The following is a 15,761-nucleotide window of genomic DNA, read 5'->3' as shown; positions in this document are numbered from 1 at the left end:
AGTAGAAACTGGGGTTTCCCACAACAGCATTCTAGATTCTACAATCCACTCTCCGAACCAATAAAGAGAGCTTCATCTTAACACAGAGTACCCAGTACTCGGGGGTTTACCACCAACTTTAATCTGAGCCTAAGAGAGCGCGCAGCCAAGAAAAATTATTAACGGTAAGAGTTGTTTTCTACAGAGCATGAATGAAAACCCCTAGGCTAACGAAGCCGTGGGAGCCGTGCCAAAGCTCTGACAACTGAATTGCTTCTTCAAAGGCTGGGTGCACACAGTGTGCACACTCCACAGAGCCTGCGATGAGATTAACTGTAAAGACACAAGCAGTGTTGCCTATAGGATGCCTATAGGAGATCACGGGACGCCAGCTATTACATGAACACTGCCATCCATGCGCATTGCCTAGATTAAACATGTCTTCACGTTTGCCTCATCTGCTTCTCCCAGGCTGCGTTTGTGTTGCTTTGTTTTGATTTTGAGGCTTCTAGCCCTAGCCTCATACTTACTATGGATTACTTAACTTCTGAGCTTTCTGCTTCCATTTTTAGTGCTGGAATTATAGACTATTATTTTATTCTGAACCTTCCGAAGGAAGTTATGGTCAATACTTCATCCCCAAACATCTTTATAATGTTCTCTTTTATAACTATAAGACAATGATCCCAAATTCAAGTTAGTAACACTTTCTTAATGTATTTTAGTGTATGAACTATGCTCCTGTTTCATGGCCCTGGTTACCTTTTGCCAGATCATTCTGGTTTTTATCCGATTTCCACCAAGAGTTGCTGTGTGGTTTTTTGCTTTATACACATACACACACCCCTTGCTCAAGCAGAATTCCTTTTCATTTTGGGCATGACTACCTTCAGTTTTAAGAACAACTGTGTGCTCTCTTTGGGCCCAGAGACACTGCCTATAGTCAGCAAAAACAGCCTTTTACCACAGCCACCAGATACCTTTTAGAAGTCTTGTTCCCAGCAGACATCCGCAGGCTCCAAGACAGAGAGGACCACAGCATTTTATACACAGTCCTTTACAGCACAATTTGATTCTCAATGCCCCACTTTCTACAGTGATTTAGTGGGGGATGTGGAGACCCATCTGGTGGAGGACACGAAGAAGTGGGACAGAGAGCGAGGCCCCACCAGCTCCTGAGACTCCTGATCCACTGTACAGTGTCTGATCTGACATGGCTCCTGGCATGAGGAGGATCTTCATGGAAATCTCCACAGGGGACTGGACCTTCCCCTATAAGCTCCTGGACGGATTCTACTAACCAACACAGGTTGCACCCCGATTTACCCTTGAATACATAAACATACCCTAATTGAAGAAAAAGCCATATACGAGCTCATGTAATAAACAATAAAGTTAGATCTGCACTCTGATGCTGGTCTCCAGAGTTGAACCCGGGCATCACTTTAGATTTTGGCTCCTTTTACCCTCCACTGCCCATCTCTGTTCCCACACTTTTTACTAAGGGAACAAAGACAGCTCAAAGTGCTCGTGTTGGCTGGCTATTCTACTGACAGGGTTAGTTCTCCAACGTTGCTCTCCGGAGTACAAAGGGAGTAAGCAGAATAAAGGGCAACAGAGGGTTTCTTTCTACAATAGGCAATGCGCTATTTTTTAAGGGGTGTAAGGGTGTGTGTGTGCGTGCGTGCGTGCGTGCGTGTGCGTGTGTGTGTGTGTGTGTGTGTTGCACTTTCAGGGTTTGGTTCTCTTCCTCCACCATAGACAAGATCTCAGGTCAACACCTGTCTTGCAGAGTCAGCACTTTTACCCGCAGCGTCACCTCATCAACCTCACCATAATGCTTCAAATATTACAGGAAAGCCTCTCAATCTCCATCCCCACATTTTGGATCACACCTGTAACCTTAGCACTTAGGAGGCGTGATGGTTTGTATATGCTTGGCCCAGGGAGTCGCACTATTAGAAGGCGTGGTCCTGTTGGAGTACGTGTGTTACTGTGGTGGGTGAGCTTTAAGACCCTTCCCCTGGCTGCCTGGAAGCTAGTATTCATCTAGCAGCCATCAGATGAAGATGTAGAACTCTTAGCTCCTCCTGCACCATGCCTACCTGGGTGCTACCATGCTTCCTGCCTTGATGATACTGGACTGAACCTCTGAACCTGTGAGCCAGCCCCAATTAAATGTTGTTCTTATGAGAGTTGCCTTGGTCATGGTGTCTATTCACAACTATAAAACCCTAAGACAGGAGGCTGAGACAGAAGGATTGTTGTGAGTTTGAGGCCAGCTGAGGCTTCCTCTGTAGCCTTATCTTAAAAAAAAAAATAAAGTTTTAATGTTTATTTTTTTATTTTACTTGAAAATTATTTTCATTTGTATCGGGTGTCATCCCTAGATGTCTGTCTGTGCATGCCTGGTACTCAGGAAGGTCAGAAGATGTTGGACCCCATAGATATAGAGTTATAGGCAGTTGCAAGCTTCTGTGTAGGTGCTGGGAGTTGAACTTGGGTTCTCTGGAAGAGTAGCCAGTGCTCTTAACCACTGAGCCATCTCTCCAGCCCCACATGTTTTAGTTTCAAATAGTAAAACTCACTTTGAACTTGCTAGTTTTAGCTCAGGAAATATTTAAATTTGCAAGAAAAACTGCGTCAACACACCTCTATGTAGCAACCTTTAGCTCCCAATGCCAGATCACTAATTCGATTTAGTCATGGCTCGTGGCTCTCCCATCCCACCATGGCCTTCTGTTTTGTAAGTTACGTTTTACACTGTCATCCCCTCCTATTTGCAAGTACCCAGGACACCCTGTGTTGAAAATATCATTTCTTCTTTACAGGACTATGGGTAGGCGTGCTGGCAAATACACACATGTGTAAATAAATATAAGTTAATAAAATGCAATGCCCTCTTTAAACTGGGAAACCAGTTCTCACTCTTGGATTCTTCAAACACCTGAGCACCTTCTTAATAAGAATAGTTTAACCAATCTTCCAGTCCACTGACATGTATACAACATGGAATTCAACCATCTTAAACTCATGGCGATTTGAAGGGTAATACAGTGCACTGCTTAGGTATCTATATATTTTACACACACACACACAATTCAGACAAGAATTCCAAGAATTAGAAAACTAAAATCACTTAAGACATTATTTCTGCTACTGACACTTACATGAGCATAGAATGTTACACATCCATACTCTTTTATATACTAATCAGCCTTGGCCACCCAAGAGAAAGGCACGGTCACTCCCATGTGCAAAGGGATAATCTCCGGTGTGGAGCGGTTATCCAGCTCACTGTTAAGGGATGGAGTTGGACATTAGAACACACCTCATCGGAACCTCTACGGCCAGTGTCAGCAGCTAGTACAGCAGCTCTCACCCACTGAACTGAGCTCCTGATGACATTTCTTTCCATTGAAAACAAGACAATAAATGGTACATCGTTTTAACTATAGTCCTCCCTAAAATATAATGAATCATTACAACGAAACATAAAAAGACAGAAAACAAGACACTAACTACTGTCAACTAGTTTTGAAGTTAATATCCATTTGACAGCAATTAGTGAATTATAAGGTTTACTTTTCATGCAAGGATCAATACGACGTAGTCTCTGCACCAAGAGACTTGTCAACAGAATAGTGCAGAGGACCTAGAACTTACTCTTACTGATCACACAGCTTTTCAAATACTTAAAACATCTTCATTCACTGTTTATAAGCTGTAGTCACTTAGTCAACTTAACCCACAACACAAAAAGTACCAGTAATTACTAAGCTTGACACGTAAGTTGTAGCTCAGCAAAAAGAGCATGTGCTGAGAAGAAAGAAAGTGAGACAAACTGGCCAAGGTTACAATATATTACAGGTTACAAAACTCAGATCCTTGGGGGCTGGAAACATGGCTCATTAGTTAAGAGGACTTGCTGCTCTTGTTAAGGACCTGGGTTCGGTTCTAAGTAACCATAATGGTGACTCACAACTACATATAACTCCAGTTTCAAGGGATCTGATGGCCTCTTCTGGCCTCTCCAGGCACCAGGCAGACATGTGCTGGCAAAACACACACACACACACACACACACACACACACACACATATAAAATTAAAATAAATCTAAAAATATATATACTCCAGAGCCAAGACACCACACATGTAATAATGCACATCTATGCAAAGGAAGGGCTCAGATTTCAAATTTTGTAAGTTAATAATAAACATTTTAAAAAGCAAAACCAAACTACAAATATAAGTAATTTATATCGCAAAGGAAAAGAGAACTTCTTCAGTTAGAATACAAATACTTTTAACTATTGTTTCTGTCTTCGCACAACTGTCCTCCCTTCAGCAGGACATAACGCCACAACTGTTTTTCTTTAGAAACCAAATACTCCCCCATCCCTCCCGTTAATTTGTGTGGTGTGAGACCATGTTGTCCTTTCTCCTAGTCTATGGTAAGAAAGAAACCCAAGACTGGCCGCAAAAAGCTCTAACCCCCTGGCAGTAGGGAGAGCCTCTCGGATGAGCAAAGGCACAAGCCGGCATTGCTGGCCAATGAGGCACCACACAGTAATGTGCTAGATGTGTAGAAGACATGAGGATCTCTTCTGGGATTTCTACAGCTGGTTACAGGGTGCGAACCTACTGCTAACCTTTCCTAAGGAGTATAAGGCCAAGTTTCAATTATATTCCTAGAGTTCCCGATTACATCCCTCAAAAGGGAAATGATTCTGAAGATCAGTTATAACCATGACTTGGTGTGTGTATGTGAACTCTCTTTTTTCTTTTCTTTTTTTTTTTGGAGACATGGCTATGTATCCCTGGATGGCCTGAAACTCACTACATGGACTAGGATAGTGTGGAACTCAAAAGATATCTACTGGCTTCTGCCTCTAGAGAGCTCAGATTAAAAATGTGCACCACCACACTCAGCCCAATGTTACATTTTTTTTGTAAAGTTTCCACTTTTGTAGTGAGAAACAAAAACCACTCCAAGATAATGCTCAGGCCTCTCAAACATGCCCAGAGAGTAACATTTAGTATTTTTAAAGAATTAACATTTTTTCTCATGATTTACTAAAACAGAACATCTATTGGAAAAGAATCCACTTTTTGGGGGGCAACAAAGGAAGCTATTTCTATTATGAGATGGGGGAATGCTGTGGTAAACCTTTTTTCAAAATAATATTTTTTATATAAAAAATATTTTTATATAAAACCAAGTATGCTAAACAACTCTTTGAGGGGAATATGGATAGTATTTAGGATGTGCTCTTTCAACTGTTCAAGAGCTAAAACTAGCTTCTCAGGTTAAGAGTGAAAAAATGACAAAAGAAAGGCTTTACTGGCCAGCCTGGAGGCACATGCCTATAACCCCAGCACTCAGGAGCCTGAGGCAGAAGACTACCATTAAGTATCTGGGCAACTGTGGGGGTTGAAGAGGGGAACTTCACTAATTACTTGAGTCTTTTAAATAATTACAAAGGTCTGAAGTAGTTGTTCAGTTAAATATAACTTATAATTATTTCCTGTGTTATTCAATCATGTGAGAAATTATGTATTGTTAGGTTCTCTCTCTCCCCCTACCCCCCAAGTATTAGAAAGCAAGTTAGAGCCTGAGGCAGGGTTGTTTATACCCAAGAGTTCAAGGTCAGCTTGGGCAACACAGTAAGGCACTGTCTGGATGGATGGATGGATGGATGGATGGATGGATGGATGGACGGATGGACAGATGGATTTACTGAATACAGTAACCACTCCATGAAATATAGGAAGACAACAACAAAGGCAGTAATGCCCTTGCTTTCACCAGCCTTTCTTAGTTCTCTCATTCTCTCCAGGCTCACAAGCCACTTCTGAATCTTCACTTTCTTGCTAATATTATTTTGAATGTGATGACCCTCCGTACTTAGGCATTGACGCTTTCTCGGTGTCGGAAGGTAGCCAGGGCGATGTCTTTAAGTGAGACAGAATCAAAGATTTCTGAGAAGTGGGGGACTGAACCTATTGAAGCCTGCAAGGTCCAGGCAGGCCTGTTATCCCACCCACCATTCTGTAGGCTGAGACAGAAAGATTCCGACTTCAAGGCCAAACCAAGTGATAAGGGGAAAAACCTGCCTCAAAAAAAGAACTCAAACAAAACAAAGTGGCAGGAGGCCAGAACACCTTCCCAGGTAAGTGGCGCTCCCAACTCTTTAGGGTAAGATTCTAACTAAGCAAAACATTCAGGATGGTCAAGTTGGCCAACTGTTTGTTTGTTATGTCTCAAATGCTGACAATCAGTGAAACCTAAACTCGCCAACTGCTGTGTCCGCACAAATTTCTTTCTAATGTTACTAAATCACCTCCCTTCTGATCCTACTGACTCCTTTAAAGTAAACAGAGGTTATTAAGGGAGCCACCCCAAAAGTGGATCAAAACATCCATTTAAAAACCAACAGAAAGGGTCTTTCCGAAGCGTCTCAGGAAGAAAATTATTTACTTTTAGTTATAAAATTTTACTCTATTTACAGGTACAAATATTTGCACTTCAAGCACCTGAAAGGGACTGCAAACGTAAAACAAAAAGGACAAACTCTAGGATTTATTAAGGTGACAACTTATTATAAAACACAGTCCGCCTTAAACTATTCGTCCAGCATTCCCATATAATCAATAATACCTGGCTCATTCTCGAAACATCATGTGGGCAAGCCCCGATTGAGACCGGGCGCAGAGAGAGAAAGAGGGAGAATGAGAACGCGAAGTTGCTGGTGAGGATAAAAACGGAACAGTCCGAGAAGTCTGCAGTTTGTTTTGCTCCCCTAAGGAGCCCATGATTGTCCCCCTTTTCTCTATCCCCGATACATGTGTCATCTTTCTGTCGCAGCTCTATACTCCTCCATCCACTTCTGACCACAGCCACGAATTCGGAGAACCAGTGAGGGCTACCCCTGTGTCCTGGCCGAGGGTGGAGAGGATGCGCTCAGAGACTAGAAGTCGGGCACTACAAGTTCTCCTTGACAGGGATAAGGGATGATGGGGTGAAGGGAGCGGAGGACAGAGTCCCCTCAGCATATCGCCAACAGCATCACTAAGACAGCAGTCCCCGGCGGACCTGAAAAGTGACCAGATCTCGGAGCTTCTCGAAAGGCTCGTCCCCAAAACGTGCTGGCTCCCCCTCCCCCTCAACCCCTGTCTCCGCACCACGATCAAAATCCTCACACTCACCCGTCCGCGCTCCAGCTTTAGCAGCAACTCGGAGAATGCCGCCCACCTCTGACAACCATAGAGACGCAGAAGCCGTGGAGCCCAGCTCCGCGTCCTCCGCCCACTCTCACGTGACTCCCTTAGCCGCTGGGCCTGTCGGGATCTTGATGAAACGTAGCAGGGAGGAACCGAGGTGGGGGAAAAATGGGGAGGGGCGGAGAAGCAACCCCGCCCTACCCTGGGGCCTGCCCACTCTTCGGATCCCGCCCCGAGTTGAGACTCCGCCCTCGCCTGGGGCCTGCCCTGTCCTCGGCCCCACCCACATGATCGCGCAACTCCAGCGCTGTTTAGGCGGGAAAGCTGGCTGGTTTGCAAAATCCCTCCTGCATTCCTTTGCTGATTTTGTTTCTCTGCTGTCCAAGTGCACCTCTTCTGTGCCTCTTTCTAGTTAAATCCCGCCCTTCCGTAAGTGAGAAAGAGATAACGAGGTTCTCACCAGTCTAGAGGCTTCCACTGTTTTTTTTTTTTTTTTAGAAACATCTTTTATTTATCCTTTGACAGTTTCATAAGATATAATGTATCTTAATCCTATCCACCTCCAGTTCACTCTCACTCCTTGCAGACCGTCCCCAACTAGTCTCCTAGCACTTGGAACTTAGGGGCTAGTGTGGGTTACTTAGTGTCAAATTATGAAAAAGAGTTTAGCAGGTAAGGAATCTTACTACCAAGCTGGATAACCCATATTTGAGTTCCAGGACACCTACTGTGGAAGGAGAGAACTGACTGATGCAAGCTGTTCCCTAACCTTCAGATTCATGCTGTGGAACAAACAGACAGACTTGAAAGAAGGGAGGGCGATAGGGAGAGAGTAAAAGTCTTCTCTTGAGAAGCTTCTCTTGTTAGCTCCAAAACTTGTAAATTTCACATTGCATCATAAATACCATAGAACACTTTGGAGGCTCACGGGGCAAATTATTTGAACAAGGTAAAGAGAAAAATCATCAATATATAAGTTGTTGAATAAAGTTTTTCAGTCAGATGCGGTAGCGTACAACTGTAATCTCAGCATCTGAGAGGCGGAGGCACTAGGATCAGGAGTTCAAAGCAATACTTAGTTACATAGTGGGTTTGAGGCTAGGCTAGTATGGGCTCCATAAGATCCTATCTGAATAACCAAACTAAACATAAAAATCCATCAAGATCGGGTTGGGATTTAGCTCAGTGGTAGAGCGCTTGCCTAGGAAGCGCAAGGCCCTGGGTTCGGTCCCCAGCCCGGGAAAAAAAAAAAAAAAAAAAAAAAAAGAACCAAAAAAAAAGAAAAAATCCATCAAGATCAAGCAAGGCAATGGTGCAGTTGGGCATGCTGGTATATATATGACCATAACCTCTGTAGAGAGGGAGGCAGAAGGATCAGGAATTGTCCTAAGGTTGTCCTCAGCTACATACATAGCATATTGTTCTCTAAACTCCACCCACAAGCACCGTGGCAGATGTGCCACCCCACATACACATAAGAATAGTAAATAAACATTAGAAGAAATATCCACGTATCCCTCCCCTGACCCACACCAGTAGTTCCTAAGCTTATCTGGAGAGTTTTTTGTTTTTTGGTTTGTTTTTTTTTTTTTGTTTTTGTTTTTGTTTTTTGGGTTTTTTTGTTGTTTTTTTGAGACAGGTCTTTCTATACAGACTGTTCTCAAACTAATGGTAATCCTCCTGCCTCAGCCTCCAAAGGGCAGGGGTTGTAGGCATGCACCACCATGCCTGGCTCAGGGTAAAAAAAACAGATTTCTGGATATACTCACTGGACTTGAATGGTATTCGGAAATCTGGATTTTCATTGTACCATATGATTTCCATGTAAATGTTGACTAGGAAAAGAAATGCCATAGAATGAAATATCCCTATTTTGCCTTCAGTATAGCGAAAGTACATTATACTGGAAGCTCTGTGCTATCAAGAGAGATTTTTTTTTCCCTTTCAATTGGGCTAACATATAAATTGCATGCTTTCAAGCATTTCCTACTTACCTATTTTTATCACATACGTAAAAGTAACAATTCCAGGTATTGCCCGCAGCAGGCTCAACTTATTACACCACTGTGAAAAGCGAGTCTCTCCTGCAACAGACGTCTGAGTGAATGAAGCGTCATTTCGTAAAACTTTCATTCAATTTCTTTCAAATGAACTCAAGAGACTCCCCATCTTTCACTGTATTTATCTTCAGAGTTTTAGAAATGATAGTCTTTAAAAACCTATGCAGACTTCCAAAGTTTTCCTCTGTTTGCTGTAGTGCTGGGGATTGAAAGCAAACTTTGTACATTCTAGGAAGCCCTCTAGTACTGAGCTGTTTCCCACCCCACAAATTCTTATCGAGGAGCTATTATGTTCCAGTATCATTTAGAAGTAAGTCCTTAGTTGCTATTGTAGTATGTGCGTTCTTTCCCGATAATTATGGCCAGAAATAATTATATTAAATAAGTAAAAAAACCTTAAAAATCATAAATGTTCCTTTCTTTTTACCACAAAGGAAGCAAGGAAGAGTAGCTAAATCGATACATAAGTTTTTTTTTAAATCTATTCTTCATTTTGTAGTTGAAGGTAACTACAAAATCAAAGAATTGCTTCTCTTATTTCGATTTCTAAATCTACTTTTTTTCCCAATAAAAGAAGCAGGAGCTCACGGAGAAATGGCTGAACTCGGGACCAGGGCAGAGAGGTCCCAGCTGATCTGGAACATCTTGTGCTAGAAGGTAAGTTTGTATCCAGGAAATTAAAAGGTGCATGCCAAAAGCTTGAAGGGCTTCCAAACAGTCAACTGTGGATCACTGGAGTATTAAAGAACAATGGGCTGTGTCATGGTTTGTAAATGCTCAGCCTAGGGGTGGTACTATTTGGAGGCGTGGTCTTGTTGGAGTGGGTGTGGCCTTGTTGAAGTGGGCGAGTCACTGTGGGCGTGGGCTTTAAGACCCTCGTCCTAGTTGACAGCCCTTCCTCCCCAGTCCCCCCAGTGTTACAGCTCAGTAGAAACAACCAATTTCACTCGATCCTTGGTGAAGTGACATGTGTGTTCTTTATTCCATGCGGACAGGGACTATATGAACCTTGGGAATTTGGGGGGCCCAATGCATTCTATTGGCTGAGGCTAAGATGCTAGTGATGTCCTATTCGCATGGGGAAGAATTCCATGGGCTGTGTCACTAACTACTTGTGACCACCTGGTTAGGGTTCTCCTGCTCCACAGGGAGGGATTTAATCCAACTCCTGCTGTCTCAAAAGGAGATTTAAATCTCAAGTTTTGAGATTTCTGGGATTTGAACATGCTCCACCTTGACAGTTCCATGACAATTTCTCCGGTGGCACGGTCCACCTGCTGCACGGAAGACTGGTTTTATAATTTATTTATGTTTATGTTCATGTGTGTATCCGTGTCTGAAGAGTGTCTCCTGGACTGGGGTTACAGGGTTATGAGCCTGCCTGATGTGGGTGCTGAAAACTGAACCCAAGTCTTTTGCAAGAACAGCAAGTGCTCTTGACCACTCCAGTCCATACATTTAAGTTTGAAAGTATGCATTTACAGGATTTAGTTTTTAATCTTATTTATGTGTCTATATTCATGCCTGTGCATCCAGTGTGTGTCTCATGTCTGTGGAAGCCAGATGAGGGTGTCAGATCCACTGGAACTGAGTTATGTATGGTTGTGAGCCTCCATGTGAGTACTGACAGTCAAACCCAGGTCATTTGGAAGAGCGGCCAATTCTCAAAAAGATGGAAGTCATTTCTTACGCCCCATACAGGCTTTAAACATGTATGTATGTATGTATGTATATATGTATGTATATATGCATGTATGTATTTATTGAGACAGGGTCTTGCTATGCAGCACTGGGTGGTCTGGAACTCACTATGTAGACAAGGCTAGCCTCAAATAGAAAACACATAGATCCACTTGTCTCTGTCCCCGGAATGATGAGATTAAAGGTGTGTGCCACCATGTCTTGGCTAGGATTTCAATTTTTTAAATATACAAAGATATGTAAAAAATATCCCTTGTATCTTTGTTCCAGAGACCCTTAAATTTACTTATAGGCAAGCACTGATGTTAGTTTTCTGCAGTTTTATTATTTATGAAGTATACAAAATAACAGGTTTCATTATGACATTTCTGTGTATAATATACATCGTTTTACTTTGCTCATCTATACTCCCAGGTCCCTCTTCTTCCTCCTACTTTACATCTTTTATTCTTATAAAATCACATGTTGGAGCCAGGTACACAGCTTTGGGGAAGTGGAGGCAGGAGGATCAGAAGTTCAAAGTCATCCTGGGCTACAATTCAAGGCTAGCCTGGGCTTTCTGAGACGAAGTCTCAAAACAAAACAAAACAAGTCTAAAATCAAAAGCAACGGGTGGGGGGTGGGGATTTAGCTCAGGGGTAGAGCGCTTGCCTAGGAAGCGCAAGGCCCTGGGTTCGGTCCCCAGCTCCGAAAAAAAAAACCAAAAAAAAAAAAAAAAAAAAAAAAGCAACGAGTGCCCCTGGCACCAAGTCTCCTTGCTGCTTTTGTGTTCTCCTGCACGTCATGGCCAGCCTTAATGACTTTGAAGGGAAGTGGTGCCTGGTGGAAAGCCACGGCTTTGAGGACTACGTGAAGGAGCTAGGAGTAGGGCTGGCTCTTGAACGGGTGCCATGGCCAAACCAGACTGCGTGATTACCTGTGAAGGCAACAACATCACCGTCAAAACCGAGAGCACGGTGAAGTCGACTGTGTTTTCTTGCACCCTGGGAGAGAAGTTTGATGAAACCACAGTTGATGGCAGGAAAACTGAGATGGTCAGCACCTTTGCCCTGGTCCAGCACCAGAAGTGGGAAAGGAAAGAAAGCACGATAACGAGAAAACTGAAGGACGGGAAGATGGTGGTGGAATGTGTCAGGAACAATGCCGCCTGTACTCGGAGCTATGAGAGGGTACAATGAGGACTGACTTCCTTGACATCCTGGACAGCAGTCAGCGCCCGAGGGAATAAGCTCAATTCAACGAGCAGGTCGCACAGAGCCACACTGCGTCGCTGCTTTGGTTTGATTTTTTTTTTTTTTTTTTTTGGTTCTTTTTTTCGAGCTGAGATCAACCCAGGCCTTGCGCTCCTAGGCAAGCGGCTCACCACTGAGCAAATCCCCAACCCCTTTTTTTTTTTTTTTTCTTGGTTTTTTTTTTTTTTTTCGAGCTGGGGACCGAACCCAGGGCCTTGCCCTAGGCAAGCGCCTACCGCTGAGCTAAATCCCCAACCCCTGGTTTGATTTTTCATGACTGTTCATCACAGACACTTTACCTGAAACCCATGTCAAACCATTGGTTTACCCAGGATCATTCCTTTGTGTTTGTGCTTAAAAAAAAAAATCAAAAGCAACAAAATCAAATAAACGGCTCAGTGGTAAAGGCCCTTGTCTGGAAAGTCTGGCAGCCTGGGTTCAATCCCTGGGTCCTCTGTAAAGGGGAAAGGAGGGACCCAAGTGTTCTCACGACTTATACATTTCTTCTGTGGCATGCTTGTGAGCACACACACACACACACACACACACACACACACACACACACACTACTTACAATTAACATCAAACAAAGCAAACATTTTAAGACAATGTTTTAAAAGAGTGTCCTGCCTAGTGTTTTGTCAACTTGACACACCTAAAGTTATCTGGAAAGAGGGACCCTCAATTGGGAAAATACTCCTATAACATCTGCCTGTGAGGTAAGCAAGTCTGGTGCAGCCCACTGTGGGCGGTGTCACCGCTGAGCCCGGGCCTGGGTGGTGTAAGAAAGCAAGCTGAGCAAACCGCGAGGAACAAACCAGTATGTGTCGGCCCCTGCTTCACTCTTTGCTTCCACCTCCCTGTACCGACTTCCTCTCGTGATGACCATGATTGGGGACATGTAAGCCAAATAACCCTCTTCCTCCCAAACTGCCTTCTGCTCTTTTGCTATGGCGTTTTATCACAGCAGTGCAGAGGCAAGTAGGACATACACTTTAAAGACCACTAATAGACTTCCTCTTCTGTCCGTCTGTCTCTTTGCTTGAGATAAGGTATCTATGTGTAGCCCTAACTGGACTGGAACTCTTTCTGTAGACCAGGCTGACCTGGGACTCTGGGTAGGATCTCCTGGCTTCTGCTTTTCACCTCCCTTTAATTAGCATCTGATTTGTGCAGTGAGACTCTTAGGTTATAACCAATTTTTGCTTTAACAGATCATCTGCAGCTAACAGTTGTGATAATACTTCATCCTACATCTGTGTGAGTCAATAAACTCCTAGAAGCATAATTGTGGAGTCAAAATTTACACACACTAGTCTCTCTGGGAAGCAGGTTTGGGGTAAGAATTTCCGAGTTCGGGGTATGTTTTTAGAAGTGCTCTTGAATTCAACAGCTACAGAAGAGAGAAGGAGAAAGAGTAATTATGCAGAAGGAGAAGTGACCTCTGCTGCACCCCTGTGCCTTAGCTAACCCCACAGTGAAGCTGCAGAGTTCAAGTTCTCATCAGTCTTCACACTTTGGGTGGAAATGACAAGTCCTTCCTGTCAATCACAGGCTGTGGGCTGCCCCAGAAAAACTTGACAGAGTCTGCGCTCTGCAGCAGAGGCAAAACTCAAAAGTGCTGACAGTTGAAGGCTGCCTGCTAACACAACTCCTCACAAGCTGGAGCCACGAGACCTTTCTGAGAGAAAATCTGATTTTTTTTTTGATAGACTTTACCAAATTGCCACATTAATGTCTAAGTTTGGGTTTTACTGCTTTGAACACTCACTACGACCAAGGCAACTCTTATAAGGACAACATTTCATTGGGGCTGGCTTACAGGTTCAGAGGTTCAGTCCATTATCATCAAGGTGGGAGCATGGTAGCATCCAGGCAGGTGTGGTACAGGAGGAGCTGAGAGTTCTACATCTTCATCCAAAGGAAGCCAGGAGCAGACTACCCTCAGGTGGCTAGGAGGAGGGTTTCAAAGCCTACCCCACAGGGGCACACTTCCTCCAACAAGGCCACGCCTAGAGAGAGAGAGAGAGAGAGAGAGAGAGAGAGAGAGAGAGAGAAGAGAGAAGAGAGAGAGAGAAGAGAGAAGAGAGAGAAGAGAGCACATTCAACATTTACTAAAATACAACACTCTTTATCAAGAGGCAACATTTTATTATTGTTTTTGTTAGGTCTCAAAGAAACCTAGGGCCATTCTGATGCTATCAACAAATGGTTTGGTTTAGTTATATTTTGAAATAGGGTCTCACTATGTAGTCTGCCCTTGAATTCACAATCCTCCTGTCTCATATCCGAGTGCTAGGATTACAGGTGTATTTTACCACAAGTAGCACAGTGAGGATTTTCTTTCTGCTCCTAGCAGACCCTTAAGATATGTTTGTTTCTCTCAAAATATCAGCTCTAAATGTAAATGGAACTTATCTTTCCATTTTGTCATCATAATTAGAGAAGATTGAACCAACCAGCTACAGCCTAATAAGCTTGCATAGCTCTAGTTGCCCTAAAAAGGACATATATAGTATATACATATAAAGCATATACATATATATTATAATAACTAATCACAGTGGAGATTGATGTAATTCCACATTTATGGGCTTTTCTGTTGTGGACTTTTTGTTTGTTTGTGTGTTTGTTTGTTTGTTTGTTTGTTTGTTTGAGCTACAGTTTCTCTATGTAACCCTGGCTATCTTGGAACTCATTCTGTAGACCAGGCTGGCCTCAATCTCAGAGATTTGCCTCCGTAGTGCTGTGATTAAATGGGTGTGCCACCACCACCCCACAGTCACGTTAATGCTTTAGAAGCTGCACAGAGACTCAGGACTGTCAGCCAAACTCAGCTCAGTTTGAACTTTCCCAATTCACTCACTGTTCTTTTAACGCAGAGTGACAGTTAACTTTTTAAAATAGTATCTGACTTATTGAACGTTATGGTATCAGAATATAGAACCCCAAAGACTCTTCCTGAGCTCTGAAGCCAGTGAATAGCCGGGTGCTGCTACCACCGATCCTAGGCTAATCGCTTTGTCCCAAACCAGAGTTTCGGGCGTGCGTGCCTTTCTTGGACCCAAGCCCCAATCTGTTTGGTTCAAGCTTACTGAGTTTATTGTGGATGCCTGTGTCCTTGTTGTGTTCTCCATAAAAGAGCTTCTATTTATAAAGAGAAAATCTGAGCCTCCCTGGCCTGTTGGTAAAGTCACTGACCTGCTATGAATACGGTGGCTTAAGGAACCTAATGCAAAGATGGGTTCTACCTGCTTTGAGACCTTTCCTCCATCCCCCTCAGAACTCATGCCTTGGGGGCTGAAGAAATGGCTTCAGTGCTCACACACAAGGCAGCTGACAGCCGTCAGTAACAACAGTTCCAGGGACTCAGTGTCCTCTTCTGATTCTGTGGGTGCCAGGCACTCACATGGTGCATAGACATACATTTAGGCAAAACACACACACACACACACACACACACACACACACACACACACACACACACACACTAAAAATAAACAGACCTCAAAACCAAAAAATAAACCCCTGCTTCTCACATTTATTCTCACTACAAAGGGTCC

The 15,761-nt window shown here is 43.4% G+C and overlaps 1 protein-coding gene and 1 pseudogene across 3 annotated transcripts in view; one reads left to right on the top strand and one right to left on the bottom strand.

Moving 5' to 3' along the window:
- Micu1 (mitochondrial calcium uptake 1) overlaps window positions 1-7,315 on the bottom strand; it is a 150,941-nt gene extending 143,626 nt beyond the window's left edge. For 2 of the 3 annotated variants that reach the window (XM_032889179.1, XM_032889180.1), the window contains exon 1: window positions 7,191-7,315. The gene's annotated coding sequence lies outside the window, so the exon portion shown is untranslated. The remainder of the gene's footprint in view (window positions 1-7,190) is intronic. The other variant, XM_032889181.1, reaches the window with a different exon arrangement.
- A 4,434-nt stretch (window positions 7,316-11,749) lies between these two features.
- Window positions 11,750-12,144, top strand: LOC116887683 (annotated as a pseudogene).
- Window positions 12,145-15,761: the final 3,617 nt, after the last annotated feature.

The sequence above is a fragment of the Rattus rattus genome, chromosome 18 (assembly GCF_011064425.1).
Source record: "Rattus rattus isolate New Zealand chromosome 18, Rrattus_CSIRO_v1, whole genome shotgun sequence".
NCBI lineage: Eukaryota > Metazoa > Chordata > Mammalia > Rodentia > Muridae > Rattus > Rattus rattus.
The sequence above is the reverse complement of the archived record's forward strand: the minus strand, read 5'-3'. Positions and strand labels throughout refer to the sequence as shown.